At 38.5% G+C, this 15,397-nt stretch overlaps 1 protein-coding gene and 1 pseudogene across 9 annotated transcripts in view; both read right to left on the bottom strand.

Annotated features, from left to right (window-relative positions):
* The window catches only part of GRIN2B (glutamate ionotropic receptor NMDA type subunit 2B), a 543,572-nt gene that overhangs the window by 374,941 nt on the left and 153,234 nt on the right, over positions 1 to 15,397 (bottom strand). The window lies entirely within an intron of this gene.
* On the bottom strand, positions 6,820 to 7,261 carry LOC144297503 (zinc finger protein 280D pseudogene; annotated as a pseudogene).

Here is a 15,397-nt window from a genome sequence, read left to right as displayed (position 1 = left end):
GTGGCTAATGAAGGTAAAGAATTGCTTGGTAAATTTAATTTAATCAAACTTAATTTAATTTAAATAGCCACATGTGGCTACTGGCTACTGTACTGAACAGTGCAATCAATCCTGAATATGAGTCTCTGTCAGCTATGTATCTTATAAATATATATAACCACTCTGTGTCTTTTCATTATCTTTATGGTATAATGATATAAAAACTGCAAATGTAATGTAGTTGAACATATCAAACCTGCTCATTATTAGAAATACTTTGTTTTATATAAAAAAAAAAATTCCTACTCCAAGTTCATGAGATATTCTTCTAGCTTCTGTAAGATGTATAGTTTTGCCTTTCACATTTACATCTCAAATCCACCTAGAATTGGTTTTTGTATGTGCTAAGAAGTAAGGAAACTTTTACATATTTTTATATAGATGCCCAATTTGGCCAGCATTAATTATTAAAAAGTCTATCTTTTCTCCTCCAATCTCCCATGCTGAGTTTTGGTACTGAGACTAGGAAAGCCTCATTTAAAAAACAACAAAACACCAAACCAAAACAAACCAAAAAAACCTAGGCACTGTCATCTCTTTTTATATTCTCTAAAACTCTTCTCTAGAAGAGTTTATGTAAGAGTAAAAGTTTTCTTCCTTTAATGGTTGATGAAACCTGCCAATGAAGTCCTCTGAGCCTGGCATTTTTCCTTTTAGGAAGATATCTTTTACTACCAATTAAATGTTTTAAAGATTATCATAATCGTTAGGTTGCCTACTCACTTGTGAATCACTATGGGTGAGTTCTATTTTCTACTTATTTTTCTATTCAACTACATTTTCAAAGCCAACAGCATAACAGTTTTAATAATTTATCTTCTTATTTTATGTAGCATTTATAATGTTATCCTCTTTTTCATTCCATAGAGTGATTACATGTGCTTTTTTTTTTTTTACAGGCCCCACTCAGAAAAGAATGCACCAAACACATTCGCATGTATTTTTTAAGCAAATGACAAAGACCCAGTTTACCAGCTTTACTTTTTTTTCAACCTAAGCTTAACATTACATATTTAAACAACTGTCAAATCTTACTAAGTTGCCAGCGTTCATGCACAACTAGAAAAACATCCTCAATTTATATTAAACGAGAAATGTATTACCATTAATGCATTAATATCTCTCACTACTAAATACTGAAAAAATTTGAAATTATTTTTGTGGAAGATTCATCCTGGCAATGTTAACTTCACAGCAGGCTGACTCTACTTGGCTCACGTTTCAAACACAATGGAAAAGCAAGTCCGTGCTGGTGTTAGGGTACAAAAGAGTCACGGCCACCTTGGATTATGTTTAATAAAAAAGCAAAGTGCATACAGAGATTTACAACAATTTTAAAGACAAAAACAAAAAACAAAAATAAAATAAAACTAAACAAAACAAAAAACCTCAAAACAATGGTCCTATTATGTGGTCCCAACAATAAACTCAAAAGTCTATGACAAATAGGGCTCCAATGAGCTGTGTATAAATACTTTAGATTACGTACAGTTATACTGAAAGTTGAGTTCATTTGAAATCTTCAAAAAAAAAAAAAAAAGCGTTCCTGTCAGTCCTCAATGGTGCCCGTTACAGCTAACATTTCTGCTACACTGCGCGCTGTTACTTGTTATCCAAGCATAGCAGCTGCTCCTTACCATTTATCCTTAAGGACTTTAACTGGCCATTCTCAACTTGTACTCTTTCTTCACCATTCTCCACAATTCTCTTTGTAGTGATTTTTCTGCCATTAACCATTTTAGTAGAAGTGGATATAGATTTGAAGTTGCCCATCCCACTACCACCAAATGGAAGAGAATGAGGTGAGGCCCCAGATAAAAACCCTGAAAATAAAGATTACATGTGCTTTTTAACATTCATTCGTAACCCTTCTTGCTGGACATTTGTAAATCTGTAAGATTTTTTTTTCAAAAAAACTTCAGATTTTTTTTATTATGTTTATTACCAATTTCTTTAGTTTATACTGTTATCTTGATTCCTTCCTTCTGTCCATGGTCTTCTAGATTATCCAACTTCCCTTTACCTAACTTCATGAGACAAATGTCTATTAATTTTCAGCCTTTTTAGTGAGGATTAATAAAGTGAAAGTGAAAACAATCTCGATAATAATTTTTAAAGTAATAGATTACTTTGGGTAGGGCTGACTGGAAACTTTTATTGTCTCCTTCTAGATTTCTTACTTTTTCTTTTTCTGATAGTACTTATTACTAAATCACTACATAATTTTACTTATTAAATTTACTGTTTAATTTCCTTCACCACAACTAGAATAGAATACTGCAGGAAGCTTTGCTTTATCTACTAATGAATTTCAAGTGCCTAGAATAGTTCTTGATACAGTGAGCACTGAATGAATTTTTATTAAATGAATGAACAAATGAAGGTATTAAATTTTTTAGGTTTTTTTGATGCAATGTACTTGAATCTTTGCAATATTGTATATTTTAAAGTATATTTTTTCTTTCCTTATGTTTACTATGTTAATCTTTCAGAATACATTTTTCTATTAGTCCAAAAAAATTTTTTCAGTTTTTGAAAAACATGTTACAAAGACCATAATTTTTTTTCTAAAGACTGTTTTATCTACATCCTACATGTACAAATTTGTTATTGTTCAAGTCAAAATAGTTTCTGAACTTCTGTGATGATTTCTCCTTTAATACAGAAGTTATTTATCCCGAATGTATCAGATTTTCTGGTTATCCTTTTGCTACTGATTTCTAGCTAAAATTTTACACTGTGATCAGAAAGAATAAGATCTTCTGACCCTGATGTAATTCCTTTGAAATTCAATAGGATGGGACTTAAATTCTGCTAAATGATCAATTTCTTAAATGTTTCATATATGCTTGAAAAACAGTTTGTATACTGCATTTACTGCAGCGTTCTGCATATGTCTGTCATGTTAGGTTGTTATATTGGTCAAATCTTCTACATCTATATTGATAATTGTTGGCTTGGTTTATCTGTAACTGAGGGAAATAATTTTTTTAAATCTGCCTTCATAATTATGAATGCTTCTATTTTTTCCTTTAGTAACTTCATTTTTATATCATATTTTGAGGTCATTTTACTAGATTCATAAAATCTAAAAGTTTTAGATCTTCCTAGTACACAAAAATTTTCATCATTGAAATGACTCATCTGTCTATTAATATCTAATATTAATACAGCTATGTCAGCATTCTTTTGGTTAATATTGCATGGTATATATTTTTCCAACCTTTTATATTCAGCTTTTCAATGTCCTTAGATACGTCACTTGTAATGTATCATCAACAGCATATCATTGGGTTTTTTAAATCCCATCTGAGAATTATTTTTTTAAGTAGAGCATTTTTAGTTTCTGTAATTAATGGGCTTAAATCGATTATCTTATGTTTTCTATCTGTACTGCCTGTCCTGTGTTTTTCTTTCTTTTCCTACTTTGGATGACTGAATATTTATGTCACTTCTATTTTCCATCTACTAATTGTAAGCTATACTCAATTTCTAGTATTTTAATGGTTATAATAGAAACTAAAACATGTCTATTTAATTTACCAAACTTTTTTTTCTTTTCATTTATTTATTTATTTATTATTGGAGTTCAATTTGCCAACATATAGCATAACACCCAGTGCTCATTCCGTCAAGTTCTTTTTTTTTTAAGATTTTATTTATTCATTCATGAGAGACACACACACACACAGAGAGAGAGAGAGAGAGAGAGAGAGAGAGGCAGAGACACAGGCAGAGGGAGAAGCAGGCTCCATGCAGGTAGCCTGACGTGGGACTCAGGCCCTGGGCTGAAGGTGGCGCTAAACCGCTGGGCCACTGGGGCTGCCCTAATTTACCAATTTTAAAGTTAAAATCTTTACCCTAAACCGCTGAGCCACCAGGGCTGCCCAATGTCCACAATAGCCAAACTGTGGAAAGAACCTCGGTGTCCATCGAAAGATGAATGGATAAAGAAGATGTGGTCTATGTATACAATGGAATATTACTCAGCCATTAGAAATGACAAATACCCACCATTTGCTTCAACGTGGATGGAACTGGAGGGTATTATGCTGAGTGAAGTAAGTCAGTCGGAGAAGGACAAACATTATATGTTCTCATTCATTTGGGGAATATAAATAATAGTGAAAGGGAATAGAAGGGATGGGAGAAGAAGTGGGTAGGAAATATCAGAAAGGGAGACAGAACATGAAGACTCCTAACTCTGGGAAACGAACTAGGGGTGGTGGAAGGGGAGGAGGGCGGGGAGTGGGGGTGAATGGGTAACGGGCACTGAGGGGGGCACTTGACGGGATGAGCACTGGGTGTTATTCTGTATGTTGGCAAATTGAACACCAATAAAAAATAAATTTATTATAAAAAATAAAATAAATAAAATAAAATCTTTACCCTTCTCTCAGAAAATAGAAGCAGTTTAGGAGAGTTTAGTCCCATCAACTCCAAACTTAATTCATACACTTTTATTATGTACCTTTCCCATTTTTAATTTTATTGATATTATTCATTTTATTTTTCTTATAAATGGTTAATACTCCTATAGATTCAATACTTCTCTTCATCATTCATCTCAGACCACTAATCTTAAGCTTAAAATATAACGTTCAGAATGTCCTTCACTGGTGACTAAAATTCAAGTTTTTATTTTGCTTAATTTTTAAAACTTTTACCTTTCTTAAAAGATATTTTTACTGTTGTGAAATTCTAAGGTACTAGTTATTTTCTTTCAGCACATAAAGTTCCTACTATCTCCTGGATTCTGCTGTTGCTACTGAGAAGTCAGGAGTTAGTCTGCTGAACCTTTCTTTAAACTAATCTATCATTTTTATGACATAAAGGATATTTTAAGTAGTTGATTTTCTGCTGTAGTATTATAATTTTAAGGCAGAAATAATTTGGAAATCTAAAGTAAAAATACATTTATTTGTGTTTCTTAGTATTCATTATATCTCTTGAATCTGTACATTTGATCTTTTCTTCCTCTAAATCTAATTTATAATGTAGATGAATATAAATATATATAAATAAAGCTATTTTAAGGTCATGTTTTAGGTATATGCAAATTTAAAACTGTTACATAACTCTGGTAAACTAAACATTTTACCCTTATGATGTGATCCTGGGATCCATGCATGCGATCTATGACATTATTCCTTCAAATATATTGCTTCTACCTATTTTCTCTTACTACTCCTAGAACTCTGATTATATGCAGAGAATGTCACTTCTCACTCTACTCTCCATGTTTTTTAATCTCTCTTCTTTATTTTCTTTTGTCAAGGGGAACAGTGAGGAGAGTCTTCCTGCTGCCTCTGGATAATTCCTTTGATTCATCTTCTAGTCCACCAATTCTCTCTTCAGTTGTATATAAATCTGCTGCTAAATCAATCACAGGATTCTTACTTACAGTTATTTTATTTTTTGCCCCTAGAAATTCTAGTTGGTGCTTTTTTCTCCCCAGGTAAAAAAGGTCTCTACTTTTAAAAAGTGAGTAGTTGAGCTCACAAGTCATTCACACAAGTGCTCTTCTTCAAGATAAACATGATAAGTCAGACAGCTTTATGCATGGGACCCATTTCATCCCAGAAAATATTTTAAAAGCACATATATTCAAGGCTGGAGAGCTAACATCAATAACATTTTAATACTTCATCAAGGAAATTGAGTATGATTACAGTATTTTTTATTGTGAGTACATAGTGGTGACTAATACAAAACTACAAGTACAGCTGGTACCACACTGTCTTGATTCACACTAAGGCACCAGCATTTACCCTCCATAGCTTTTGCATCCTCAGTGTAAATATCAACACAGTGAAAAGGGCAAATAGTATCTTTGAATTATTAGGACAGTCTCTCAATATCATAAGACGGTCTTAGGGGAACCCCAGAAGACTGAAGACTACACTTTGAAAACTGTTGCCCTACAGCAATGCTTCCAATTTTTAAAAAATATGCATTGATACGTAACATCTATGTATTTGTGTAGCATACACAAATACACATAACTGTGAGTTAGTCGTTACTGAAATCACAGATCTACTATTTGCTAGCTGTGTAATCTTCAGTGAATTACTGAAGCTCTGTGAGCCTCAGTTTCCTTGATTATAAAACATGAATAATGGGGCACCTGAGTGGCTCAGTCAGCTGAGCATCCAACTGTTGGTTTTTGGTTTCAGCTCAGGTCACGATCTCAGGTTCGGGGGATGGAGCCCCACTTTCAGATGTGCACTCAGTGGGGAGTCTGCTTGAGCTTCTCTTTCTCCCTTTCCCTCTGCCCCTCCCCCTACTCCCACACATACATTCTCTAAAATAAAATCTTTTTAAATTTTTTAAAAATAAAATAATAATAGTGCTTATTTCATAGATACTGAGATTAATTTATGTATGGCATTTAGCACAAAGCCTTACAACTATTAACAGCTTGACAAAGACTGTTAACCTTTAACAAATACTTAAGTTTTATAAAGTAATTAAACTACAAAGGTATATTTTCAGAACAAAATGCTACAATAGTCTCTCAACAATTTTCTAAATTAAAAACTAAGAATACTTGGCCCAGTTTACAATCTTAAATAGCTTGCCATTATGCAATTTTCATTACTGATTATACCTACATTCATGTTTTGATAGCACAATTTTCAATACCATATCAATTTAATTTAAGCATATTACCTGATTTATGAACAGGTTAGGTAGTTAGTTCTTAGTTGAGCAATCATAAAAATGTGACATTGTCTAAATGTCAATTATGCTTCTGATCCAATTCTATTGGATGACTACTCATGATAGTTCAGAAATTGTTGATATTGATAAATAATATCCAATGCATCCCTGGGATGACTGTGTACTTTCAGAAACACAGGTCTAGACAAAACCTGAACAAGAAGAGAACTATCCAAAGATCTAGATTCAGGACGAAAATTTACTAGTGAGGTAGCCACTGGATTTGATGTTCAATTCATGTAGGACCAACCTGTGGGCTGGAATGCAGCAGTAATATCTGAATGCTCCTTTCTTTCAAACATAAGCAGAGGTCCACCCTGTTCAAAATATTTGTAATTGCTGCTTTTGAACTGGATATCTCGCAGCAAAGATTAGCTTGTTGTCATTCTCATCCTCAACCCCTTAATATCTTCTGCCATGGTTCCAGATCTTCTCCACATCTCATAAACAGTTCTGCCATAGTTGAGTAATGCTTTGGCTGAAAAGGGTCGTGGCCCATCCATTTGCTGAGTTGGGTTTCTGTAAACTGTCACCAAAGTATGTACGACTCCAGGCAAGGCATTAAGTTATACCTCGGTTTTCCTTCCTTTTCTCCCCCCCCCCTTTTTTTTTAAAGATTTTATTTATTTATTTATGATAGAGAAAGAGATAGAGAGGCAGAGACACAGGCAGAGGGAGAAGCAGGCTCCATGCACGGGGAGGCCAACGCGGGACTTGAGCCCAGGACTCCAGGATCACGCCCTGGGCCAAAGGCAGGCGCCAAACCGCTGAGCCACCCAGGGATCCCCGACTTTTCTCCCCTTAATCTGTTTTGTGTTTGTTTAATTTGCAGGTACCAAGCACTGCACCTGGAGCAGAACCGATGCCTCAGGAGGAAGAGAAGGTGGAGGAGGAGAAAGAGGTGCATGAAAACCCCCTGAAAATTCAGAAACGACAGTGGCTCTCACTGCAGCGCAGGCTGCTGAGCCGTGGGTAAGGGGGCTTCTTGTGGAACCAGCTCCGCCACCAGCGTAGGCTCAAGGTCAGTCTCCATTCTCTGCAGCTCTGTGCTCTCGCTGCTTTCCCTGCAACGTGGGAGGCGGCCGTATGGTTGTGCACCTGCGCTGGGAGGCGGGGCCCTGGAGGGCGACAGGCCCGCCCACACACGCACCCAGGTACACAGGCAGCCTGCACGCGCTGGCAGCAGGGCGGGGCCGCCCAGCTGGTCCTGCCTTCCTGGGGGTGCCCACCTGCTCCCCTCCAGCCCTGGGCAGTAATCCCAAAGTCTCTAATTGTTTTATTGATTGATTGATTGATGATTGATTTATCAGATCTTCTAGAATATACTCTATATTTTTCTAGTTCCTGGAGATATGTTTAAGCTTGCCTTTTACTTCTTTAAAGACAATAAGGACAGTTATCTGTAATGTATCTATAATATGTCTGATGATTCCAAAGTCCGGAGGGCTTGCTGATCTGTCTCTGCACCCTGGTGTTTCTTCTGGTTCGTGCTGGTTTTGTCCTGTGCTAGTTATCCCTGCCCGGACTGCTCACTGCCCTTGAAAATGGACGTGGGGTGGGGGGGTAGGTCCCAGTAGTCTGGAATGAGGGAGTCTTCCTTCAGAGAAGTTTGCATTCTCTTCTACCAGGCCTAAGACTACCAGGAACCCAGAACCACCTCAAAACTAAATTCCTTGCCAGAGGGTTCTGGACCATCCATTCATGCAAATACGGGTAGTAAGGTACTCTGATGGGTGCAGCCTGCAGTGCTTACAACTTCTCAGAGACAGGTTTTCTTTCACTTCCCCAGCTCCAGCCCCTTCTGCTCAGCCTCCAGGCAGCTCTCTGTGCGGTTTCCTGGGGATGTGATGCGGGTATTTGTAGTTCAGAGATTCCAGCATAATATGGGAGGGAACCTAGGCTCCTCATTTGGACTTCCTTCCGAGTTTTGTTTTCCTCTCCTGCCAGGCCATCAAAACTGCCGCTCAGTTTTGAGGCTTAGTAAATTCCATTAGGTAAACAGAGCGCCCAGTGCTTTTCCTAGCCTTGGATTTCAGCCTCCCGATTCCTTATTCTCTTTTAGCAATTCAATGCTTTTAAGACATGCTTCTTATCCAGTGTTTTTTTTTTTAATTTTTTTTTATTTGTTCATGACAGTCACACAGAGAGAGAGAGAGAGAGGCAGAGACACAGGCAGAGGGAGGAACAGGCTCCATGCACCGGGAGCCCGACGTGGGACTCGATCCCGGGTCCCCAGGATCGTGCCCTGGGCCAAAGGCAGGAGCCAAACCGCTGCGCCACCCAGGGACCCTTATCCAGTGTTTTAATTTGTTTCTAGTCAGAGGGTCAGGCTGATTAGCCAGATTGCCATATTCCTGGAGAAAGAGGGTCAGGCTGATTAGCCAGATTGCCATATTCCTGGAGAAGAAATGGCATTTCTTTATACATTCCAACTTGTGTCTGGCCTCCTACAAACAAAACTACAGGCGCTCCAGGCCTTACCTCCTAACCTTCAGTATCAAAATGAAAAGTCCACTGTCCACTGAAGAGCAACGCTTTCTAACCCTTCCATCTATGCCCACTTCTTTATTATTCAGCTTTGCTATAATCAATCAATTTCAAGAATAACATTTTGAGTTTCAGGAGCAACAGGCTTGTGGAAAGACAATAACCCCCTTGATGACACTGAAATGAGTGGTTATATTCTAGAAAATGTGCAGCCTTTTCACATGGTCTGTTGTATTTGGTGTATGTGTGTTTGTGAGTGTGTGTGTGTGTGTGTGTAAATGCATGTGCATGCCTACACAGGAGACAGAGAAAGAATGTATTTAGGATTTATTCTAGCAGAAGCAATTCCAGTTTTGTTGTACATAGGGCTTTATGACTTATGTGAATGGGCATGATGGCAATGACTTCCTTGTCTGGATAATCACAATAAACTAAAAATGTCTAAAAATGTCATTGTCACAATGTGTATACTACCCAAGAAACAGTCCCATAGTGAATAAGATTAATTTGTATCATAATTTGTAATTTTAAATAATTCACATTTTCTATGTATAATTTAGACATTATGTGCATGACTCTTACTGAGAATAATGTGTGCAATAGATCTATCTCCATGAAGATACAGCATACCATGTTACTTGGCCATTAGTTATCTATGCAAATTACTTAATATTTTTAGTTCAGATGCTTTGTTTGTAAATCAAAGGATATGGACATGAAGTTGTGTAAAACTCCTTCCAGCCTCACATTTCTTCCAAAGATTTATTTGTAACATGAAAAGCCATTTAAATATAAGAAGCTCTTTGCATAAACTAGTTACTACACACAACAACACGAAAGAATCTCACAGATAAGATGTTAAGCAAAAGCCACCAAACACAAAAGTATATACTGCTGAATTTTCTTTATATGAAGTTCTAGAACAAGCAAAATTTATCTAAGGTTGAAAGAAGTCTGAGTAGACTTGAAAAAGGCATGAGGGAACTCTCTGGCTTGTTAGAAATGGTTTATATCTTTATCTGTGGAGTGGTTGCACAGATGAATACATATGTAAAAATTCATCCAACTGTGCAATTGATATGATTCACTTTACTGTGTGTATGTTATGCCTCAACTTTTTTAAGTGCATAAACAAGAACTTAAGAAATTAAAAATGATACTTTATTGTCTCATTATCTCAGTATTTCGTAAAATTCAGGATAAAGTAATTCATCTTTAAAAAAAAAAGTAAATGGCATTTTACTTTTATCACTGCCCATGAATCCCTTACTTGGAAATGTATAGAATATATTTTATTTTTTTATTTAAATTTAATTAGCCAACATATAGTACATCATTAGTTTTAGATGTAGAGTTCAAGAATTCATTGGTTGTATATAACACCCAGTGCTCATCACATCACACATGCCCTCCTTAATGCCCATCACATAATACATTTTAAACTCTTAGAACTTCATTTCTTTATCTAAAAAAAAAATCTTAATTCAACTTTCACCAGGTCAAGATGGCATCCTTATCAACTCTACTCCATTCTCCAGTTATTTAGAATTCATGACACTGTATACTTTACTTGTCTTAAACTTCACAGAAGTATCTATGCCATTTAAATTACTCTGGAGGTACATAGTTCTCTATCAACTTCCCTCAGCCAAGGAAAACATAAGAAAACCACATATAAATATGTCAAAGAATTCCAAATTTGAAAGAAAAAAAAGTCATGATGCTCAATGGTAATAGGAAATGCTGGAAACTGTAGTTAGACCCATGTACTATTTTGAGACCATCCAGCCCATTAATAATTGCCTGCACCATCAAGCACTCACTGTGCATCGTGAGAAAGAGCATTTAATTGACATTATGTCATCAGATAAGCATAAGAATTCACAAGATAGATACTTATATTATCCCCATTTTATGGATGGGGAAACTAAAGATTAGAATGATTTAAAAATTAACCCAATTTTTTTATGGCTAATAACCAACAGATTGTGGATTTAAACTCATGAAGCTTGATTCCAGCACAAAATTCTTAAATATCACACTCTAAAGTTCTTCCCTATGATGAACTGAATGGCTCCCTTTACCTTGCACCTAGTTCTGCTCCTTGGGGAGACACAGATCAACTTTTACCCCTTTCCAAATGACAACATTTCACATACTTGAAGAAAACTCATGCCCTGCCCTTCTCTCCCACAAGTTAAAACTCCCTCTTACTTCTGTTTTTTATATGACTTGGTTCAAGTCATATCCCCTTGCTTGAGACTTCTCACAAAATGCACCTCAGTGTACTCACTGATGGCCTAGAATTGAAGAAATTACCTTTGAACTGGTCACAACATAAGAGACTGATCTAAGAGGAGGACCAGTTTAATGGAATCTAGAAATGCTCAGTAAGTAGTGAAAGTGATCGGGAGAAGGAGCCCCAGAATGATGTGTACACATGGTGCACCTGCTCCTACACTATAATGAGGACAGGTTCCAGGAATGCAGCATAAAGATAACTTTCTTCTCTCCTTCTACTTCCTTTAAGCTAGGTTCGAAGCCACTGATCCTTGGGCAATACAAAGGACAAATTTGGGGAGCTCTAAAATCCATGGCACAGGCAAGCCATGTTACACAGATCTTACATAAATGTTGACTTACTACTTTTGGTACATGTAGAAGTCCACATGAAAACCCCAGCCTGGCTGTGAAAACAGCCCAAGTAGATAAAGATGAACACAACCAGGCAGCCCCGGTGGCCCAGCGGTTTAGCGCCGCCTTCAGCCCAGGGCATGATCCTGGAGACTTGGGATCGAGTCCCACGTCAGGCTCCCTGCATGGAGCCTACTTCTCCCTCTGCCTGTGTCTCTGTCTCTCTGTCTCTCTGTCTCTCTCTCTCTCTCTCTCTGTCTCTAATGAATAAATAAATAAAATCTTTAAAAAAAAAAGATGATGAACATGACCTACTCATGAGAACTCATCTTTGATAAGGACTACCCGGATTCAACACAGGGAGGTCAAAAGTCTGTTCATATTGTAAGGGTTAATAATAATAGTACCCCCCAGTTAGGCCCACTGGATATGCACTGTGTTTCCTGGTGATATAGAGGCTAAATATAGGAGAAGGTCCAGAAATAGTGACTCTTGTTCTTAAATCCACCAAGACTTTCTGATCAGGCTTATCAAAGTCTTGGGGGAAAATATGAACTGGATGTATCATAACTGACAGGGTCTGGCGCCCAGCACTGATGCACTGTGAAAATACATTGTATCCAGTGGCCTGATGGCTGATGTCTTTCTGGTCATTAAATTGAGCAGACACTAGAAAGACTCAGGATGAAAGAGAAAAGGCAGAGGGTCTTACAGTAAGGAGGAACATCCCAGAGTAATGAAGATAAATGTGACAAGGAAGTAAATGCGTGAGAAAGAAAAGGATGTTACAAACAAGACAAACTAATGGTAGCTATTCTGCTTTATATAAATCTCAGAAAAGAGCACAGGGACCTGAATTAGAAAATATCAACCATGTTGGTAAAAAGCTCTATTTTTAAAGACAGGCTGATTGATCATCAGAGATTACTGAACAACAAAGAAATACCACCTCTTATATTTTAGGAAACAATCACCCAATTAAGCCAACTAAAATATTTACCTAAGAAAACCAGGAGCAGAGCCATTCAGATTATATTTCAGGAATGAGTTTTAAGATGTTCAAAAGTTCAAATAATTGAAATTTTTCTTTTAAAACTAAACTTGGCCAAACTGCTTCCAAACCTCCTTATTCCTTCACTGACAAATAGAATAATGCTCCTGGGGCTCAGATCTTATTATTATTAAATACTTATTAAGTATTCCTGCTGTGCTGAATGCCACACATAATAGATGGATAAATACATTGTGTGCCCTCCCTTGAAGAGCTTAGAGTCTTACAAAACTGATAGGACACACAAATAAATACCCCCATAATTTCTTCCGGAGAGCATTTACAAAAGTCAATGCCATTATAATGCTTCAGTGTTAGGTGCAAAATTGAAAACTGAACTGGACTTGTTTGATGAAATGGGATGAACACATAAATACAATTATTCTAGCAACACTCAGCCTTCTTTCTGCCTTCTCTCTAGTCCCAGAGAAAGTACAGCCTCTCCTTGAGGCTAACCCCTTTACCCCTGTCCTCCCTCTGTGTCACCTTCCTGCCACCACTCTGGCTCAGACCTCTACCATTTCTGGCCAGGATCACCATGGAGGCCTCTCCACAAGTTCTGCTACCAAATCACACCACTCTGAGCAATCCGGTACACCATTTCCCAAGGAATTTTTTATTAATAAAATGTAAATTTCACCGTGTCACTCCTCTGTTTGAAGATTCTTCAGTGGATTCCCACAGCTCTCAGGATATAGTTCTAAGTAATCCCTCACCATGACATAAAATGATCTTTGCAGTTTGCATTTCCATAAATTTTCATTCTCCTCTAATGGCATGACTCCTCAGGAACCCACCTACTCCAAACCTACTGCCCTTTACTTGAAGATTTCCAAGTCTGTCATGCTTTTTCGCATTTCCATGCCTTAACTCCTGCTGAAGGAGGCCTGGGACAACCTATCCTTCCCTCCTGAGCTAGCCAGCCCAAGCATCACCATCACTTAAAAGTAATTCTCAATACCCCTCTGCATGTCCCTGGGCTGGCCCTGATCTGTCCTCATTGGAGACCCTACAGTACCTTTACTGGAGCACTGTGCTGAGTCTTATCCGTATCCTCAAGCAGACCAGGAAATCTTCTAGAAAATAACCATATCCCATATATTTTTATATCTCTATCATTTGGCATGGAATTTATAAAGAAAAAAGTGAGAGATACTGAGAGCAGAATAAAATGATATTTTCAAATAAAGGAATGGATGAATGATCACATAGCTGGTTCTCGGGAAAAGAGCAGACTCAGCCTCAACACCAATGTCGGTAGAAGTTGGAGGTGGGAGTCAGGGAGGGGAGAAGCCCCAGAAGTGAGCTGAGAGGCACCACAGCCAACCAGGAAAGCATATTAGTCTCAGAAGTCTGCTCTGACCTCACAGCCTGAGAACCAGGAACCAGCATCACACAACCTTTATACAGTTCGTGTCAATATTTATTATTCTTTACACAATTCTTCTTGGCCAGCTGTTCACCTCTGGCAATGAATCAAAATCCTGTCTTCTGGCTTTCTGAAGGGCCCCTTCTCTTCCATAGCTCGGAGGGAAGATGATCTCTTCTCACTCCCTTTGTCAGGACTCCTAGTCTAGGCCCAAAGCTCCTCCTCTGCCCCAGTGCACACAAAGGCACCCCCACAATGACAGGATGAGGGCAAAGGCTTCGCACAGGACACTGGGGACCCGTCGCGAGGTCTCTCCCTTGCAGGAAGCAGAGGAGCTGCGGGCGCACAGAGGAAGGTATTCGAGTACCTGTTCACTTGAGGCTCTTTCCTGCTCCTCCTCCTCGGTTTTTTTCCACCTCCTCATGAAGAAAGCTTTATAGCCTGGAAAAGGGCAGGCTTGACTGCCCATGCCGTCAGGAGGGTGAAGCTCCGCCACAGCATGCAGGGCCGCAGGCAGAGAGGACACCGGTGCCCGGCTCGCAGGGCCAGGGTGGGGGTGGCCAGGGGGACCCGGATTAACCCAGCCCCACATCACCCGCTGCCCCCCTCTCCCTTCAGTGATGCACCTGACACAGAGAGGATGCCCCCTGTGGATGGCCCCTAGGTGCTCCCCCGCCACACTGGATGCATGGGATGGTCATTTAGATAGCGCTGATGTGCAGCTCTTCCATCACAGGCTGACATTCACTCGGGGCACAGTTAGGCAACCGTACGCAGTGACTAATTGCCCTAATAGCCGACGGGAGTCTCTTGCCACTCACAGAGAAACAGGAGCAAGAGAAAAGCCACAAAGATGAGACCACCACCAGGTTTAAAGAAGCAGAAAGGAGGAAAGGAGTGATACATAGAGTGAGAGGGGAGAGGGAATTACTTTTCATATGTTTAGTGATTACAGGAAACTATGTGTGAACAACACTGTGAGGAATTAATACTCCTGTAGAAGCTTTATATTCCATTTGACTGGCAGGAAGCCACCTTTAAGGTGTCAGAGAGCATTACCAGGTCTGTGAGAACAACAGGCCCGCCGGAGCCTC

This window comes from Canis aureus, chromosome 25, assembly GCF_053574225.1.
Source record: "Canis aureus isolate CA01 chromosome 25, VMU_Caureus_v.1.0, whole genome shotgun sequence".
NCBI classification, from domain to species: domain Eukaryota; kingdom Metazoa; phylum Chordata; class Mammalia; order Carnivora; family Canidae; genus Canis; species Canis aureus.
This window is presented reverse-complemented; position numbering and strand designations above follow the sequence as displayed.